This window comes from Ascaphus truei, chromosome 4 (assembly GCF_040206685.1).
Source record: "Ascaphus truei isolate aAscTru1 chromosome 4, aAscTru1.hap1, whole genome shotgun sequence".
NCBI lineage: Eukaryota > Metazoa > Chordata > Amphibia > Anura > Ascaphidae > Ascaphus > Ascaphus truei.
In genome coordinates, this window is record NC_134486.1 from 256,363,789 (window position 1) to 256,380,684 (window position 16,896).

Below are 16,896 nucleotides of genomic sequence, written 5' to 3' on the forward strand. Positions count from 1 at the left end.
GGGTATTCAAACATGTTGGGGCGATTCTAAATTAGACACACACCTAGCAAAACATGTCAATGGCCTACATGGTGGGGATATTTCGAATCTTAGGTTTAAAAGGGATTGTTCACACTCCAGAGAAAATAAGACACGGCAACTGGGACAATGAATTACTAAAAAGAGAGTCCCGCTGGATCTATACATTGGGAACTCTATTCAAAATCAGGGACACAATGACTATATCTATATTGATACAAAGTGCAAATCAAATAAATCCACCACCAAACGTGTAATAAGAAAATAAATAAGAGGCAACAACCTCCACTCAACCCTTAGAAAAGACTGTTTCAAAAGTCTAGACAAGCGACTTTTTCTCCAAAATAAAATAAAGGGGGGCTATAAATTCCGGTAGATCCTAAATAGGATTAACACAACAGGGACCCCTGCTGTGTTAATCCAATGGGCCATTAGTCTGCCGCAGCAAATTTTGAGAGAATCTCTGGCAAATCTCGAAATCTATTTTGAGAAAGGTTAGAATAATGGCCGCTGCATCTGAAGGAACACCATTTCATATACCATGCCTTTTGTTCACTTACACAATGTAAGCCTTCATTTGTGCTTGATAAATGTCTTTTTAAAATTGATCTGCACTATGGCTCTGTCTCCCTGCTTTTGAGATCTACCGGAACCACTGCATCATACCATCCAGGGTCATCACTGCCACTGTTTGGATTTCTGCTTGATTATTCTTGTTCAATTGTGAGTAGGAATTTATAGCCCCCTTTTATTTTTTACTGCTTTTGCAATTTTGCACTATGTAACTTATTTTCTTTACATGGCTTCCATCACCGCTCCCCTATGGTTTGGAGAAAAATTAATTAGTATTATCTGCCTATAACAATGAGGCTATATGGTGATCCACTGTGAATACACCGGATTGGGGTTCATCCGGGCAGAATATATTGGTCACATTGGTTCAAATGGTATCATATACTGAAAATCCTGATACTCCTTTATAAAGCTGATTGCAATACATCTCAGATTCATAAATTTGTGGATTGGGCTCAGAAAATCAGTGGACTACACGAGATAACAATTGCGGTCTGTCAACTAGACCTGCTCACTCAGCAATCTAGTGTCCCTGACACAATCCGGTGGTCACTAAGTGAAACCTAGATATGCATTATCTCAGAGGCCACCTTAAACGTTCCCTTCAATATATAGAAGGTTTGGGTTATCCTATATACTGAGAGTTATCCGAGCTGCCTCTGTATATCATACATATGGGTTCCCAAGTAATCCATTTGGCATTTGCCAATAAGATCAGCGCTCATTGATGACCTTCGTTTTTATTGTGTCAGTCGTGGAGTTCACGACAATTCATACTTTTGTGTTTGTCCATTAATATTTTATATAGCATACCTTAATAAAAAAGATAAAGTTTGAAGATTATAATCTTATCCATCCATAGGAATTGAGTGCTATTTATTTATTTATTTTCTCTCTCTCTCAAGTCAGCTCTGTTCCATCCAGTTTTTATAACTTGGAGCAATTAAGCTAAAAAATATTTTTGTTCAGTTAATGTACTGAAAATTTGGGAAACATTCAATAAATGGTTTCAGCCATAGCATATTGATGGTCACAATTTTGCTCATGTATAAAAATGCACATTTTCTGTGGCTATGATTTAAAATTACAAGCTTTGCTTTAAGTTATTTTAAGGATAACATTGTAGTAATAAACCTACATCTAAACCTAAAAACCTGTAATTAAATACAAACATGATTTTTTTTTTTCCCTGGCTAAATTAATCATATTTTGTCCACGTGCAGCCAAAACAGTTTTTAAAACCCTGGTCGTTTTCCAATGATTCTGTTTTTGGCTATGAAATGTAAATGAAAATGATATGACCAGACCACACAGTAAGCTTATATTTGGTTTCAGAAACACAAAAAATAAGATCTTAATAAACTTAGTTCCTTAAAATTCCCTTATGGTTAGATGTATGCCCACGTACAACTTGTACTAAGCAGCCACAGCAAGAATCTAGTATTGGCGTATTTATGTGATTGTTTTGCAGCCGAGGTCTAAGGCTACGGTTATAGTGCCGGCTACGGTTATAGTGCAGGCGACGTCAGGCTGCGGTCGCTGAAAAAAATTAAATTGAGATGACTTTCAGGGACCAGGCCGTCGCGCACGCAACGGCGGAAATGCATTTGTTTTGACGAGACATCGCGTCACTGTCACTATAAGCGCAGCCAAAGAGTTTCAACTATGCTAAACTATGTACTACTAGCATCTAACAGTTTTGCTTTATTTAATGGCTTAATCCAGTACAGTGTCATTATTCAATGTCTTCATCTAAAAATCCTAGTACAAGCATGGCATATGAAGCAGCTTCACCAATTTCAAATTTCTTCGGTTTAACCTGTCTAACAGATTGTTAGCATAGACATTCTGGAAGCAAAAAGGTGACTCCAGGGTCATTTGATTGCTATTATAGGGATATCATAGCCCTTTGGCTCTCTTGTGGTGTGGGGTGGGAGGGGAGGATGAGGAGGTGGTGGTGGAGAAACCCCAGTGCTGTTTTGCTCAACTATTGTCAGAATATTTGAACCAATAATGTTCCAATGAAGAGACAGACTCAAAATATTCACTTTAGTAAAAATACAATCTGTACATAGATTTGTTTATTTTATTTAGACACAACACTGTCAACGGCCTTAGACGCCCTAAGGCCCAGGCCATAGAGGGGTGGGGAGAACGGAGGCGCGCTAACGCTGAGGCTCACCTGCTTCAGTCAGCGCGATTGCACGGACTTGCAGGCGAGCCAGCGTGCGCGAAGGGAGCCGGGGGGAGGTGGTTGGAGGCGGGGCAGTGCCGTCGCTGGGCCAATCGCCCGCGACGCACTGGCATCAATGTCACGGCGCCGACGTCACGGCGCCGTGACGTTGACGCTGCTGTGCTGTGATTGGAGGTTTTCAGCCGACAGCGCTGAGAAACAGCTTGGCGCTCGGCTGAATTCTCCAACTCGTCAGCACGCCTGCAGACGCTCGCGTGAGCCCCCTCTCAAGGCATCCTCATTGAGGATGCAGGGGCTCAGCGCGGAGTGTCCGCACGCCTCAGCACGGCCTGTCCGTCTATGGACTCGGCCTAAGGCTTCGTACATAGTGCAGGCGCTCACGACGGGGAGACGTGGCCGTCACGTCAACCGGCTGGTTCGCCCCGGCTCAAGACGCACACATGGCGCGGCCGTCACGTGAAAAATCCAAATTTTTGTCTCTTCAAAATCCTGCCGCGCCGTCGCGCTTCCGCACGTAATATGGCTGGACTGATTTAATGCTTTTGATCATGCCGAGTGCGCGGCAACGCGAGCACTATGGCCGCTGCCTTAGAAACAACACCAAGTCGCAGCCCCAATAAGATTCTCCCCAATATGCTTCACCTTCACTGCTGCTGCCCACTAAGCCAGCATGGACAGGGTTAACAGAATTTGAATAAGACAGACAACTTCAAAAGACCTGGATATCGCCAGAACCTCCCACCTGCATCTCTGCTGCTGTTGGGGCCATTTGCTGTTCAATTGTTTTCACTTCACCTCAGACGCTCTTAGAATCATTCGAGACACAAAGGCGGCAGCCGAAGAACTGCCAAAGGATGTCAGCCGTTCTCCGATGTTACAGCTGCTCTGTAATTTGTCTTCTGTCAAATATTTCAGATGTATATTTAAGTATTTCCACCTTCACACGTTACCCTGCTCTCACAGCTCTCTGCACAATTTTATTTACTTCTTCCACAAATCTTTCAAACAAGCAGCTATTCGAAATACATCAACTTTATCTCCTTGTACCTCATGGTTTCACTTACCCTACCTTATAGACCAAGCTCCTTGGAGCAGGGTCACTCCTTACCTACTGTACCAATGTACGTTTATTTTATTGATTTCGTCCTGAAAACTATTTTGCTAATCAAATTCTGCATGCAGGTAGTTTACAGTGTACCGTATATGATCAGAAGTGGAGCTTTACCTAGTAGTCTTTTGGGGTTTGGGAGACAGAAGAGCAAAACTAGATTTGTAACGTGTGGCAATTCGCACAATTGCATTTTTGGGTTCATTAATATTAGTGTTAAAGAGGAAATGTGACATTTTTGAATTGTACAGCAAGTTTCATGTGGCCTTTTTATTGCCAAGTGTGAACTTTCTCCAAACCACATTTTAGCACACACCCATGCAGCTGATGTGGTTGGGAAAAACTGTTTTGTACAGTGTTTTGGAACGTCAGTGTCAGCTAGCTTTAACATTGTGCAGGAATGTCATTATACCCTGTGTTGTGCAACTATAAAACTTTTCTGGTTAAGAAAAAAAAATTGCTGTTAGACCCAAGATATGTAAAAGCGTAAAGGCACAAAGACCATGTTACCGTATATGCTATGGCAGTGACTTACCCAGGTTATATAGGTCTAAGTTGCAGCTACATGGTGGCACCACAGTAGTAAATGGTTGATGCCATCCAATCACAAAGCATTCGGGGGAAAATACTGTATTTCAACTCACAGTAACATGATGCATCATTTATTTTTGGCAGCATTAAAGTAAAATGTTTTGGCCTCATTTAAAAACCATGTTCTTAATTAGTGATCACAAACATGCTGCCACAGGCTAAACATGCATTTGTTTAACATCAGTTCCTATTATAGACTTGAAATAAGCATTTTGTGTTTGTGCTAAAGGATCTTTCCAGATGGTAATATGGAAAAAACAAAAAACTATGTACTGGAGTGTAAACTAAAACAGAAAAAAAAAAAGTTTCCAGATTTTTCATACCATCCTCTAGTGCAAATCGTTTAACAGAGTATTATTTAAACACTGACTTTCAAAACTTTTCAAACATTCAAGGGAGATCTATGAACTACTATTACCATAATTTTCATGACAAAAGATGTTCTCTGGAGTCAAAACAAAAAAACAACAATTATAGCTTGTGTGCCTTAGCTTAGAATACTCCAAGTTAGAGAAAATCTGGAAACTAACTTGAAGTCTTTTGATATGATATCATTGATTCTTCCTGTTATTTCCACTGTTCCCTTCATCATTTGCAAAAAAAGGTCACAGCACATGATCTTCGTCTTGCTCAGAATGTCTGTTTCTGCAGCTTCAATGGACAAATTCATACATATTTCCATGTATTGCCTCCTCCATTAGTACATAACGCAGCATCAGTTTAGGATGAAAACGTTAAGTTTTTCCAGCAAGGGTTAAAAAAAAAAAAAATACAACAAAAAAGATGGCTATATCCATCATTTGAAGCCTCAAGAATGTCTCCATTTATCTTTCTCCTCACCAGAGCAAGACACTGCTATATCTACTAAGTGTTGATATGTCATACGGCACTTTACGACCTATTCAAATAAATGAGCCATTAGGCTCCTTACAACTTAGTACCGCCATTTAAATATTTCCTTCAGTGATCTTCTGCTTTGTGGGAACACTTCAAAAGACTACAGTTATCATTGGTTAAGTGGGGTAAATGTCTAAAAAAAAAACATTTAAAAAAAGATAAAAAGTTTTACGGACTGGTATTGTTATGCAATGTTAAAGTTTGTTGATAGTTTTACATTTGATAAGCCCTTTCCGCTCCTACATGCAGCTCTCTGCATGTTGCCGACCCCCACCTGCTGCCCCTCTCCTTCACTATCCTGCTGGTGGCTGTGAGGGGGGGGGGGAAGGGGGGGAGAGGGGGGCGACCAGCCAGAACAGGTCAGGCCTCTTCTTGCCACCGGGCCCGACGTCTGCCCAGCTGCTGGCATGCCTCTCTCCTGTACTGTCCTACGTTGGATTCTCATGCCGGTGCACGCTGGAAGTAAGTATTCAAACTTATAGCATGAGTATACGTCAGATCCCGGTGTGGGACAGTAGAGGAGAGAGGCAGGCCAGCAGCTGGGCAGACGTCGGTCTTGGCAGCAACAAGAGGCTGGGCCCCCCCACAGCCACCAGCAGGATAGTGAGGGAGAGGCGCAGCAGCTGTGGGTCGGCAAACAGTAAAGAGTCCCCCCCCCCCGCAGGACAGTGAGGGAGATAGGGTGGGTGTATGTGTATATATAATGAGTGTATTTGGGGGGGGGGGGGGTCGTGTAGGGTTTTTTGGGGGGGTAATGTATGTACAGTATATGTATATGTATGTGTTTGTGGGGGTGTAATATGCATGCGTTGCGGCTCTCAGAATATTTTGGATAAAGACATTATTTATAAAAATGGCTCTTCTTCCTTGAGGTTGCCGACCGCTGCCTTAGGCCGAGTCACACAACAGAGCGTATGGCGATGCACGCGCCTGTCAGCCGAACGATCTGTGGACTACAGATCTTCGCGATGGGGAGACATGTCGGAAGCATGGCTGATATCAGAGCTGGTTCGCTCATTGGGCGATCCGCTCACGTGACCAGGCTGTCGCATGACAAAGTAAAAAATAAATAAATAAATAAACTTTGTCTCGCTAAAAACCAGCCGTGCCGTAGCTCACGTGCGCGCTCTATGGATGTTCCCATAGCAATGTGTTTGATCACACTGTCGCAAGTGCAGTCACTTTAAGCATGGACACGGCCTTAGACTAACCAACATAAGAAATAAACCGCGCACAACTCATAGTGTAAACATGTTATTGAAAAGTGACCAAGTACATGTGGTAAGTATTGCACGTACAGAATTCAAGATTTTAGAGCAGGACATGTTTCTGGTACATGTAGCCATTAGCACCAACCTGCTGGCTCCTTCCCCGTCAATGACCGCCAGCTAGGGGTTGGCATTGATCCCTGATGAAGTAGATTTTATTCTACAAAACGCGTAGGAGTTGTAACTGTATGTTTTGGGACAATTGCGTATCTTCACATCACTGTCTCACCCAGCACGGCAACTACAGTTTTATCCACACAGACCTAAATGGTATGTCACTTTGATGCGGCGCATCCAGTGACTTCAGTGGTGCTGCGTTAGTTACCGGGAATGTAAGGCTATCAAGTGTGGGTAGCTAGCACCATACCCGGCAGTGCGGGAGTATCTGTGTTCCGATTTCTACTATCGCAATCCCTGGCCTTCCTAACTGCTGTTACTAAGTGCTGACGCTCCTGGAGTTGACATAATCCGGCGACGACTTCGTCCGGGAAAGAGGACGCTCTTCGTAGACAGGTTGGGAGATACCGACGGCGGTCATTGACGGGGAAGGAGCCAGCAGATTGGTGATAATGGTAATTACATGTACCAAAAACATGCCCTGCATCAAAAAGATCTTGAATTCCTTACGTGCAATACTTACCACATGTACTTGGTCACGTTTCAATAACATGTTTACACTATGAGAGTTGTGCACGTGTTCTTTTCATACTATCTACAAGATGCTGAGCCATCTTTAATGACGAGCAGCAGACTCACACTTTGTATAAGGTTACCCACAAAAAAAAAAAATTATTTTTTGGTCACTCATCACTTTATAATATAAAGAATATTGGGAGCACAATGTTAAGTGAATACCTTAGTATTTATATATATATATATATATATATATATATATATATATATATATATATATATATATATATATACAGTATATATATACAGTATATATATATATATATATATATATATACAGTATATATATATATATATATATATATATATATATATATATATATATAAATTTGCTTTTTAATGATTACACAATCTGGTGCGTAGTTATTTGTATTATTTTTCACAAGACATAACCCCCCTAAAGAGAAACAATATGATTATTCTTCCATATTCCAAAAATTGCAATAAAATTCAAGGAAGTTCCATATCAGAGCTCAAAAAGGTTGATCAGTTTGTTTAGCTTCACAACAGTCTTCTTTGCACAAGGTTAATAAACTGTTCAAACACCTGTTACTGGTACTTAAACATAACACCAAACTAGAGCAAACACTACCTACCAATGTTGGTTTTGGTAGGGTTAGCTACAAGCTGCTAGATGAATTAACTCCTTCAATGTCTGGAAGGCCTTCTAACTTGCAGTAAGGCTTTCCCACGTAGGAAAGTAGTACAGTAATTTCCGGCGTATAATCTGCAGATTATGTGCTGTTTAAAGTGAGTGAATAGGGCGCTGCGGATTATCTGCCGCTGCGGATTATGTGCATTTCCCTCCGCCCCCCCTACAAAGTTTTTACCTCCTCCCACAAGGCCGATTGGACAGCTGCCTGTTATGGCTTTTCATGTATAATTAAAAAAAATAATTAAAAAAAAAAAAAAAAATACACTTCATTTCTTTACATCTAAGTGTATATCATATCAAAATAAAAAAAGGAGTGCGAAGGAATTTAATGCACCCAAGAATAAAACCTGCAAGTAGTTTTCAAAATAACAAAAAAGTGACGTTTTGCACTAATTTCACAATACTAAGAGCAACTGTTCATTAACCATAGACTGAACATACAAACACTGTCACTATATTATTTTCCACTGGAAAAAAAAAAAAAGGTTTCACACTTAACAAAAGGGGTCAATATTAAGAATATACTCGATTTGGTGACTTTCTTATAGTCATACTTTCAACTACACATTAAATATTATTTTCAGTTAATGCAATTTGACATCTCCCTACTGTCGGGAGGAGAGCAAATCAGAATATCAAGTTCATTATTCACTTTAATTTTAACGAACACTTCCAGTTGGTAAAGTTTTATTGACATTTATAAAAATGTTTACCCATGCTTTTTAAAATGTCATTTGAGGGTCTTTTCTTAAATTTCAGACGCATATTATATGCCGCCAAGGATGTATGGCGGAAATTACAGTAGTCAGAAAAGGAGAGCTATGCAGAGATGCTTTAGGAAGCAGCACAATGACTGTGTTTACACTGCTAGTAGAAAGATAAGTACATCTACAGGACAAAATATAAACAGAATAAGCCACACTCCTTCCTACAAACTCTACAAAACTTAAACATACTACAACATAACAACATAACACAAAAGTATGGAAAGGGAAGGATGTGCTCACTCCCCCAGCTCTTATGACAGACAATGCTGAGTACTACAGAAACAATGCACAAGATCCAATAATACAACACAGGGTTCTACAGTATCCGTATTACTATTATTTAGCAAAAGTTGTCCCAAAATTTCTGTATATCTTTATTTAAATAGCACCAATAATGTACGTAGCGCTTCGCAGCAGTAATACATGTGACAATCATATAATAAATACTGTATTTCCTCGATTGTAAGACGCACCATCAATTTGGCACTTATAAATCGAAGAAGAAAAAAAAAAGTGTTATTTGACCCGCTCCATCTCACTTACCAGGTTTCCAGTCGGCAGTAGATGTCAGTCAGCGGAGAACTCAAGTGTGCGGCGGCAGAAGCAAGAGAGGTCTGTGTTCGTGGAGCAATGTACCGGTAGTGAAAACAGCAGGCGGGTGGCGGCAGCAGCAGAACATCAAACCTTAGACCGGAGCAGGTGGTGAGCGGCATACTGTAGGAGAATGGCTGGAGAGGAGCACGGTGCGCTGTAACACCGGAAGTCAGACACTGATTCTGGTGCCGGAACCATTGTCTGACTTTCAGTGTTACAGCGCACCGTGCTCCTCTCTCGTTCTCCTACAAGATGCCGCTCACCTCCTACTTTGGTCTAAGGTCTGATGTTCTCGTGACGTTTATCTCCTGCTGCCGCCTTCACTACCGGTACATTGCTCCACGAACACAGACCTTTCCGGCCGCCGCACACTTCAATTCTCCGCTGACTGATATCTCCTGCTGCCGCCTGGGAACCTGGTAAGTGAGATGGAGTGGATCAAATAACACTTTCTTTTTTTTTTTAATACATTGATTCTAAGACGCACCTCGATTTCAGACATGTGAAAATCAGAAAAAAGGTGCGTCTTAGAATCGAGGAAATACGGTAATGCAAATAGCACATAATGGGAAGAAGTGCTTCAGACATAAAAGTGACATTTAGGAAAAGGAGTCCCTACCTCAAAGAGCTTACAATCTAATTGGCAAGGAGGAAGAACGTACTGAGACAGTAGGAAGGTGTGTTCTGGTAAGTGCATTTGCAAGGGGCCAAGGTTTATGTATGAGGTGTAACGCATCAGCCACGGAACTACTCATATGCATCGTAAGCCTGCGGCCATAGTAAGGGCGACGTCGCTAGCGCCAAAATCAAAATGCTGAAATCAATGCGCACGACCGTAGTGCAAACGCGAGCACGACGACGCAGCCAATTTTTCACGAGACAATCTTTTGATTTTGTCTCGCGACGGCCAGGTCACGTGCGTGGTTTAGCCAACATTAAATTGGAGCTGCTGTTGGTCGCATCTCCTCCTCCAGACCCCAGATCGCCTTTGCTGCAGGCGCGCGTGAAGTTACGTGCTCATCTACTATGTACAAGCCCTTAAGGAGGTGTGTTTTAAGATTAGTCTTAAAGGTGGATAGAGAGGGTGCAGTCGGAAAATGTTGTTAATTTTATGTTAACAGCTCCTGAGAGTTTTTCTGAAGTCATGAGCCCAATACCAAGTTTTTTTTTTTTAATATCAGGTTTTGGATAAATAGCTAATGATGCCTTGTGCTATTCTAATACATAGATGCACATTTATTTTGAGCAAATATTTTGCCTTTGTTTGTTCATATACAACACACCTCATACTCTTTCCTCTAATGTCCAAAATGTACTCTTGTATTTAAAGTTCAAACTACTACACCACTGTATAAAAAAGGAATTGTAATTTCTTTTATCATAGTTTTTCTGGTTTTGTAGCACAGTGATGGTCACATAACAGTAACCTTCTCTTCCTGACACGTCATTGGAGGGGGAAGTTACCGTAATACCATCTGATTATGACAGAGATGCAGTCTGTATTCAGACAGATGGCAGGACATCTTTTAACACTGTTCCCAACCCTAAAGCTCAAACTGGCTGATGTTTACAGTCCGGATACAGCCAAAGCTCATGGGACCAGCAGTGAGGGCTGTGGAAGATGATGATGGATGAGAGACATAAAGGAGAGGAGATGAGGGGGAGGGGAGGGTCAGGGGAGGGGAAGTAACTATTCTCCCACAGCTGGCTACACTGTAAAGCAACCAGACCAAATGCCAACAAACCTCCTCCAATGCAGCCTCACATACAAAATAGTGTTGCAGCAGACTCATTAATCCCTTTTCTGCTGCAAAGAAGCTCAGAGCTAAGGGCTCTGCACAGAGGGCTGAAGTGGACACTTACGTGCTTTATGATTAGAAAAATATTCCTATACACCTACATGTCCCTAAAGCTCATTCTGCTCAGAAGAACACCCCTTCCACACCACTTTACACCACTCTGTTTATCAACATCTCTCTCTCAAAACCAAAGATGTCAACCTCCCAATGACTGACATCAGTTGAGATATAGGAATTATGAACCAACATTTTTTAATTTTTAAACAAAAAAGTAATGATTGTTTTTACAGTGCGACTCCATTGAAGTACAAAACTAGATAAAAATCAGTGACAATGGCTCCAAGTCAATGAAATCCACAGAAAATGATTTGCAGTCGACCTTTCTTCTAGCACCTTGATTAGTGATATAAAATGCAACTTCAGACTTCAAGAGTGAGTTATGAGAACCAATGATCCAAGTTAAACCTGCCAACCAACTAGAAGTTCACAGGACATTTTAGTATTGTTACAAAATGATAAATTCATAAAAGCAGAACAATTCGTTTTATATACATAGGTTTAAAATTAGGATTGGACCAAAATGTTCTGAAAATGTGAAGTTAGTAGACCGTTATATTCATGCAATAATGCGGAAACTCCATAACACAGATTTTCAGCGATACATTTTAAGAGATCGTGAACAGGAAGTGCTGATTAAAACCTCATATTTCAACTTTTTAAAGCTTTCAAACACATTAGGAGTGTGGTTTGAATTAATCATCCGCTCAGTGGCCAAATGCAAGCATTGAGAAAATGCATATGAAGCTTACATCTATAAAATTAAAATGAGCTTCATGTACTGGAGAAGCCGCTAAGCAGCACAACTTCAGCTGCCATTCTCCAACTTAACAAAAGTTTACAATTTCCATTGCTTTCCTTCTAATAAAACATTTCGAACAACATTAAAAATATACCTCCTTGCAAGTCCTCCATGTACTAAAGGAGTTAAGCAATTTGGAAAGTGTTCAAGACCACCGCTAGATTAACAGTGCGACATTCAGAAAACCACTGAAACCCTAGAGTGCATAATTAGAACAAACACTTTATAAAGAAATGGGCTTTGCGCCTCTATTATACTACTTATTATAATAATAATTATTATTATTATAATAATAGAGCCTGTGTGTCCGTTTGTCAGAGCCTTAGCTCCAAGGCCATTATTTTTTAACAGCTCCGTCTCAGCGAGGCCGGGAGAGAAAAAGAGCTGATTCTCAGTGACTGGGGGTTTCAAGTCGGCAAAGGAACAGATGACTCCAGAGTATTGCAATCCGTGCAAAGCAGGGCAATTTAGCTAGTGTAATATAAAAAATAAATACATATCTAAAAATTGCAGCAAAAGCTGGGCATTTGGGGGAGGCCTTACTGTACATCACTAACCTAGGAGATCATTGCATAATGTGTGATGTTGCATTGCATGACAGATATGGAGAGAGGAAAGACATGCAGTCTTACAACTCAATATTCCTAAAACAAAATCCAATGCACCCTGAATAATGTGTAGAGATGTGCTTGTAAATGTCAACTATAAAATCTATGCAATGTGGAGAAGGGATGGAGAACCAACCATTGAGCACGAGAGGGTTAATGATCGTTGTGAAGAAGGCCACTATTTAATATTCTGTGAAGACATCTTCCGCTGCTGGAGAAACGTTTAGCTCAATTCATTTTTATCAAATAAAACAGAGGTGAAATCTTCTCTAGCATGGAGGAGACATATACATAGCATATTGAATAATTGAGGGCAAAAGATTTGGTATGAGTAAGACAACAGAGGGAAAGTTTGTGCTGTCTGGCAGAACTACAGTATAAATTAGACTTCCTGTCCAAAGGGTCTCAGCACCAATCATTTTATTAATTTCCATCATTAATGGCCTTATAAACTTCAACAGATTCTTACTTCCAAACATTACATTAATAAACGTTTTGCTTTCTTCAGAACAAGCGACACTGATCAAACCAAGTAAAAATATATTAAGAGCCCCAAATCTCACAGCCACCTGTTGACATGTTCAGGGCAGCAAGACTAATGTATTAAATGAATACATTAAAACAAAATTGTACATACAAGCAAGTACAAACAAATGGGTGTCAACAGGTAAATGATGACATAAGGCAAAGGAAGACCCAACCTCAAAGAGTTTACAATCTAAGATCTCCAAATATTCCCTAGGGATGTTGAAATACTGTACGAGTGGTTACTTATTCTGCTTCTGTCTTCAAACTCATTGCTATAGGAGTCCCTAAACTGTACTGGGACCCATATCAGTATGAATAAAGTAAATAATGCACAAGGAAGGACAGAGCACAAAAGTTAACAGGCTAGTCCTAAGATGTCACATAAACCTTAAAAAGACAGAACAGGACTTGGCACCAAATGAGCCTTAAAACAATTTTTTGTATCAGACAAAACCAAAATGTATAGAGAACACGACAGTCCGGCCGCAGCGCAGACTGAAATACTTCAAGCAGGAAATGAGCAAACACAAGGATAACTGTGAATGAGCCCTGCATTTTAGACACCAACATCCACATAAGGCTGCGCTTATAATGACAGCGACGCGACGTCGCGGCAAAACAAATGCATTGCCGCCGTCGCGTGCGCTTATAGTAAGTGCGGTGCGACGGCTTGGTCGCGATCGCTGGAACTCATCTCAATTTTATTTTTCCAGCGACCGCAGCCTGACGTCACCGTCGCCAGCACTGTAAGCGTAGCCTAAGGCTGAGTCCCCGCTAGCGCTGAGCGGGCTGTGCTTGCGGCGGTTACTTACATATATAGATATATGCAAGTCCCAGCGGCGCTCGTGCGCGGGCACACACGCTCACCTGCGATCGGCGCTTAGGTAAACAAAAAAACTATACTTACCCGCGCGCTCAACTACCCACAATGCCGCCCCCCCCTCCCTATCCGCACGCGTACAAGCAAGACACCCGCCGCTCATGCTTGGAGCGCTCTCCAAGCATGAGCGCGCTCAGTGCCAGCGGGGACTTAGCCTTAAGCAACATGTGAAAGGTGTGCAGGAAATTAAAGGGTTAAACTAAAACCAGACTGCAATGCCCCTAATATGAATTAGACTTATGAGTTGCTAAGCCTCAGGAAATGTGGATAACTAGGGACATGCTTTTACTGTACATCTCCCATCACAGCAGGTTATCCCTGGGGGTGCAGCACTGTATCTGTGCTACATCGTTCCTGCTTTTGGGCGAGACACGCAATCAGGATGACCCTTTTGTGTCCCTGATGATAACCCCACAGACAGGAGTCCAAAAAGCAATGTAGTACCATTCAATTTAAAAAAAAAAAATAATAATCTCAGCACGCACATAATGGAGTTTCCTTTTAGGAGGGGTCTTTTTCTTAAACCTTTTTGGAGGTGGAAAAAGACCCATTGTACGATGCTACATTAGATACTCTCACCTGACAGGCGCCTGCAACATATTCCAAACATCCAGACAGACCTTTTGCATGAAAGACATATTAACCCCATCACTCCCAGAAGGGCCAGCAACACATTGCGAAAGGGTTAATTCCAAGATCAATAACATTTCAGACATGAATAAGAATTTTTAAAAATAACTAAACACATCGGTAAATCTCCCACTTAAGTACCCGTAGCAGCATAAAGTGTACAGGTCATAGGAGCATCACTTTTATTATTGACAATGCCAAGACTTCCCTCTGTTTTAATGCAGGATCTCCCTTGTGCACCTGAAGACACAAAATACAACAGTTTCCTGTGCTCTGTATAAATTAATCGACCTGTGAACCTAAACCTCTAAGCTTCACCCTCCCACCCCCCCGGAGGGCCGGCACGCGCGCAGCAACGTACAGGGAGGGCGCGCAGCGGCGTACGGGGAGGGCGGGCGCGCAGCGGCGTACGGGGAGGGCGGGCGCGCAGCGACGTACGGGGAGGGCGGGCGCGCAGCGACGTACGGGGCGGGTGCGCAGCGACGTACGGGGCGGGTGCGCAGCGACATACAGGGCGGGCGCACAGCGCCGTACGTGGAGGGCGAGCGCGCAGCGACGTACAGGGAGGGCGGGCGCGCAGCGACGCACAGGGAGGGCGCGCAGCGACGTACGGGAAGGACGGGCGCGCAGCGACGTACGGGGAGAGCGGGCGGGCAGCGACGTACGGGGAGAGCGGGCGCGCAGCGACGTACGGGGAGAGTGGGCGCGCAGCGACGTACGGGGATGGCGGGCGCGCAGCGACGTACGGGGAGGGCGGGCGTGCAGCGACGTACGGGGAAGGCGGGCGCGCAGCGACGTACGGGGAGGGCGGGCGCGCAGCGACGTACGGGGAAGGCGGGCGCGCAGCGACGTACGGGGAGGGCGGGCGCGCAGCGACGTACGGGGAAGGCGGGCGTGCAGCGACGTACGGGGAAGGCGGGCGCGCAGCGACGTACGGGGAAGGCGGGCGCGCAGCGACGTACGGGGAGGGCGGGCGTGCAGCGACGTACGGGGAAGGCGGGCGCGCAGCGACGTATGGCAGTGACATGGGGGGGGTGAATTTGGCTGTTTTTTTGCCCTACTTATGCTGTCGGGAGACTGCAGATTAGTGCCACCCATACTGACAGCTCCTCCACCTCCTTCTCCGGAAACCATTTAATCCGTCACCTGTCCCCCGGGGGGGACCTTGTTATATCACACCCTTTCTCCTCCATTACGTCAGCTATTGCGCATTTACTCACCCGCTCTTGCTGACGGTCTGATATCCGCCCTGCTGAAGTGCGCGCCGCGCTGCTGGACGGGTCTGTGACGTGTCTATGACGCAAGAAAATAAAACAAACCCCGGGGCGCACACACCAGAGGAGCCGCGCGCCGGGCGGGTAAAACGGTCAATCACGCACTCGAGCCCTCAACCGCTATATCACAGCGCGCGCGCCGGCTCCAGCACCAGCAGCTCCTCTTCACATCGCAAATTGAAATTCCCCGACACCCCAGTCAGAACTGATTGTGCCGCGGCCACGCCCACTCTCCCACCGCTAACCCCTCCTCCCGTTGGTTGGATCCCTCGCAGCACCGCAATTGCTCCAGAGCTATTGGTCGGATCAGCTGTCAGTCTCCCCCTCGTTAAGCCCCGCCCACCAAGCCCCGCCCGTTCGCTTGGTAGACCCCGCCCGACCCCGCCACCTTCCAGGAGCTCCGTGCTGTGTGACGTAGCCGGGTGGAATTTAGTAGTATTTGTTTCGCGCGCGCTATGTATATGTGTAGGCACGTGCGCAGCAGAGGAGAGGGGGGAAAGTGATGTGTCACGTGGCGGTGCTCAAATAAGGAAGGTGTGAGCCACATGACTGCCTCATTATCTTGTAAAAAAAATATTGGGGTCACTTTACTGAAGGCTCCTCACTGCAAAATGGGAAAGCAATGGGATTTTTTACATTTGAATATGTTGTTAATGACTTTTGCACAGTTTTTTGCACGGCACAAACTAATTAAGTGCACCCGTCCCGCCATACGGTGCGCGATGTTGCGCATACAGAAGTGCGACGGCGCAGCAGGATTTGGAGGAGACAAATCCATTAGATATTTCACACGACGGCCGCATCGCGTGACAAGCTTGAACCAATGAGGGCTAACCTCATTTGTTCAGCCTGTTGACGTCACGGCCACACCTCTCCATCGCCCGCGGCAACGGAGGACACAACGGACAGGCGCGCACGCCTTGCACGCGCACTATGTCCGCAGCCTTAGGCTGCGTCCAT

At 43.8% G+C, this 16,896-nt stretch overlaps 1 protein-coding gene across 14 annotated transcripts in view; it reads right to left on the minus strand.

Moving 5' to 3' along the window:
* Positions 1-16,167, minus strand: part of EPB41L2 (erythrocyte membrane protein band 4.1 like 2) — a 220,709-nt gene extending 204,542 nt beyond the window's left edge. For 5 of the 14 annotated variants that reach the window (XM_075597308.1, XM_075597316.1, XM_075597309.1 and 2 more), the window contains exon 1: positions 15,883-16,165. The gene's annotated coding sequence lies outside the window, so the exon portion shown is untranslated. Of the gene's footprint in view, positions 1-15,882 lie in introns of all 14 variants that reach the window. The other 9 variants (XM_075597315.1, XM_075597317.1, XM_075597320.1 and 6 more) reach the window with 7 other exon arrangements.
* Positions 16,168-16,896: the final 729 nt, after the last annotated feature.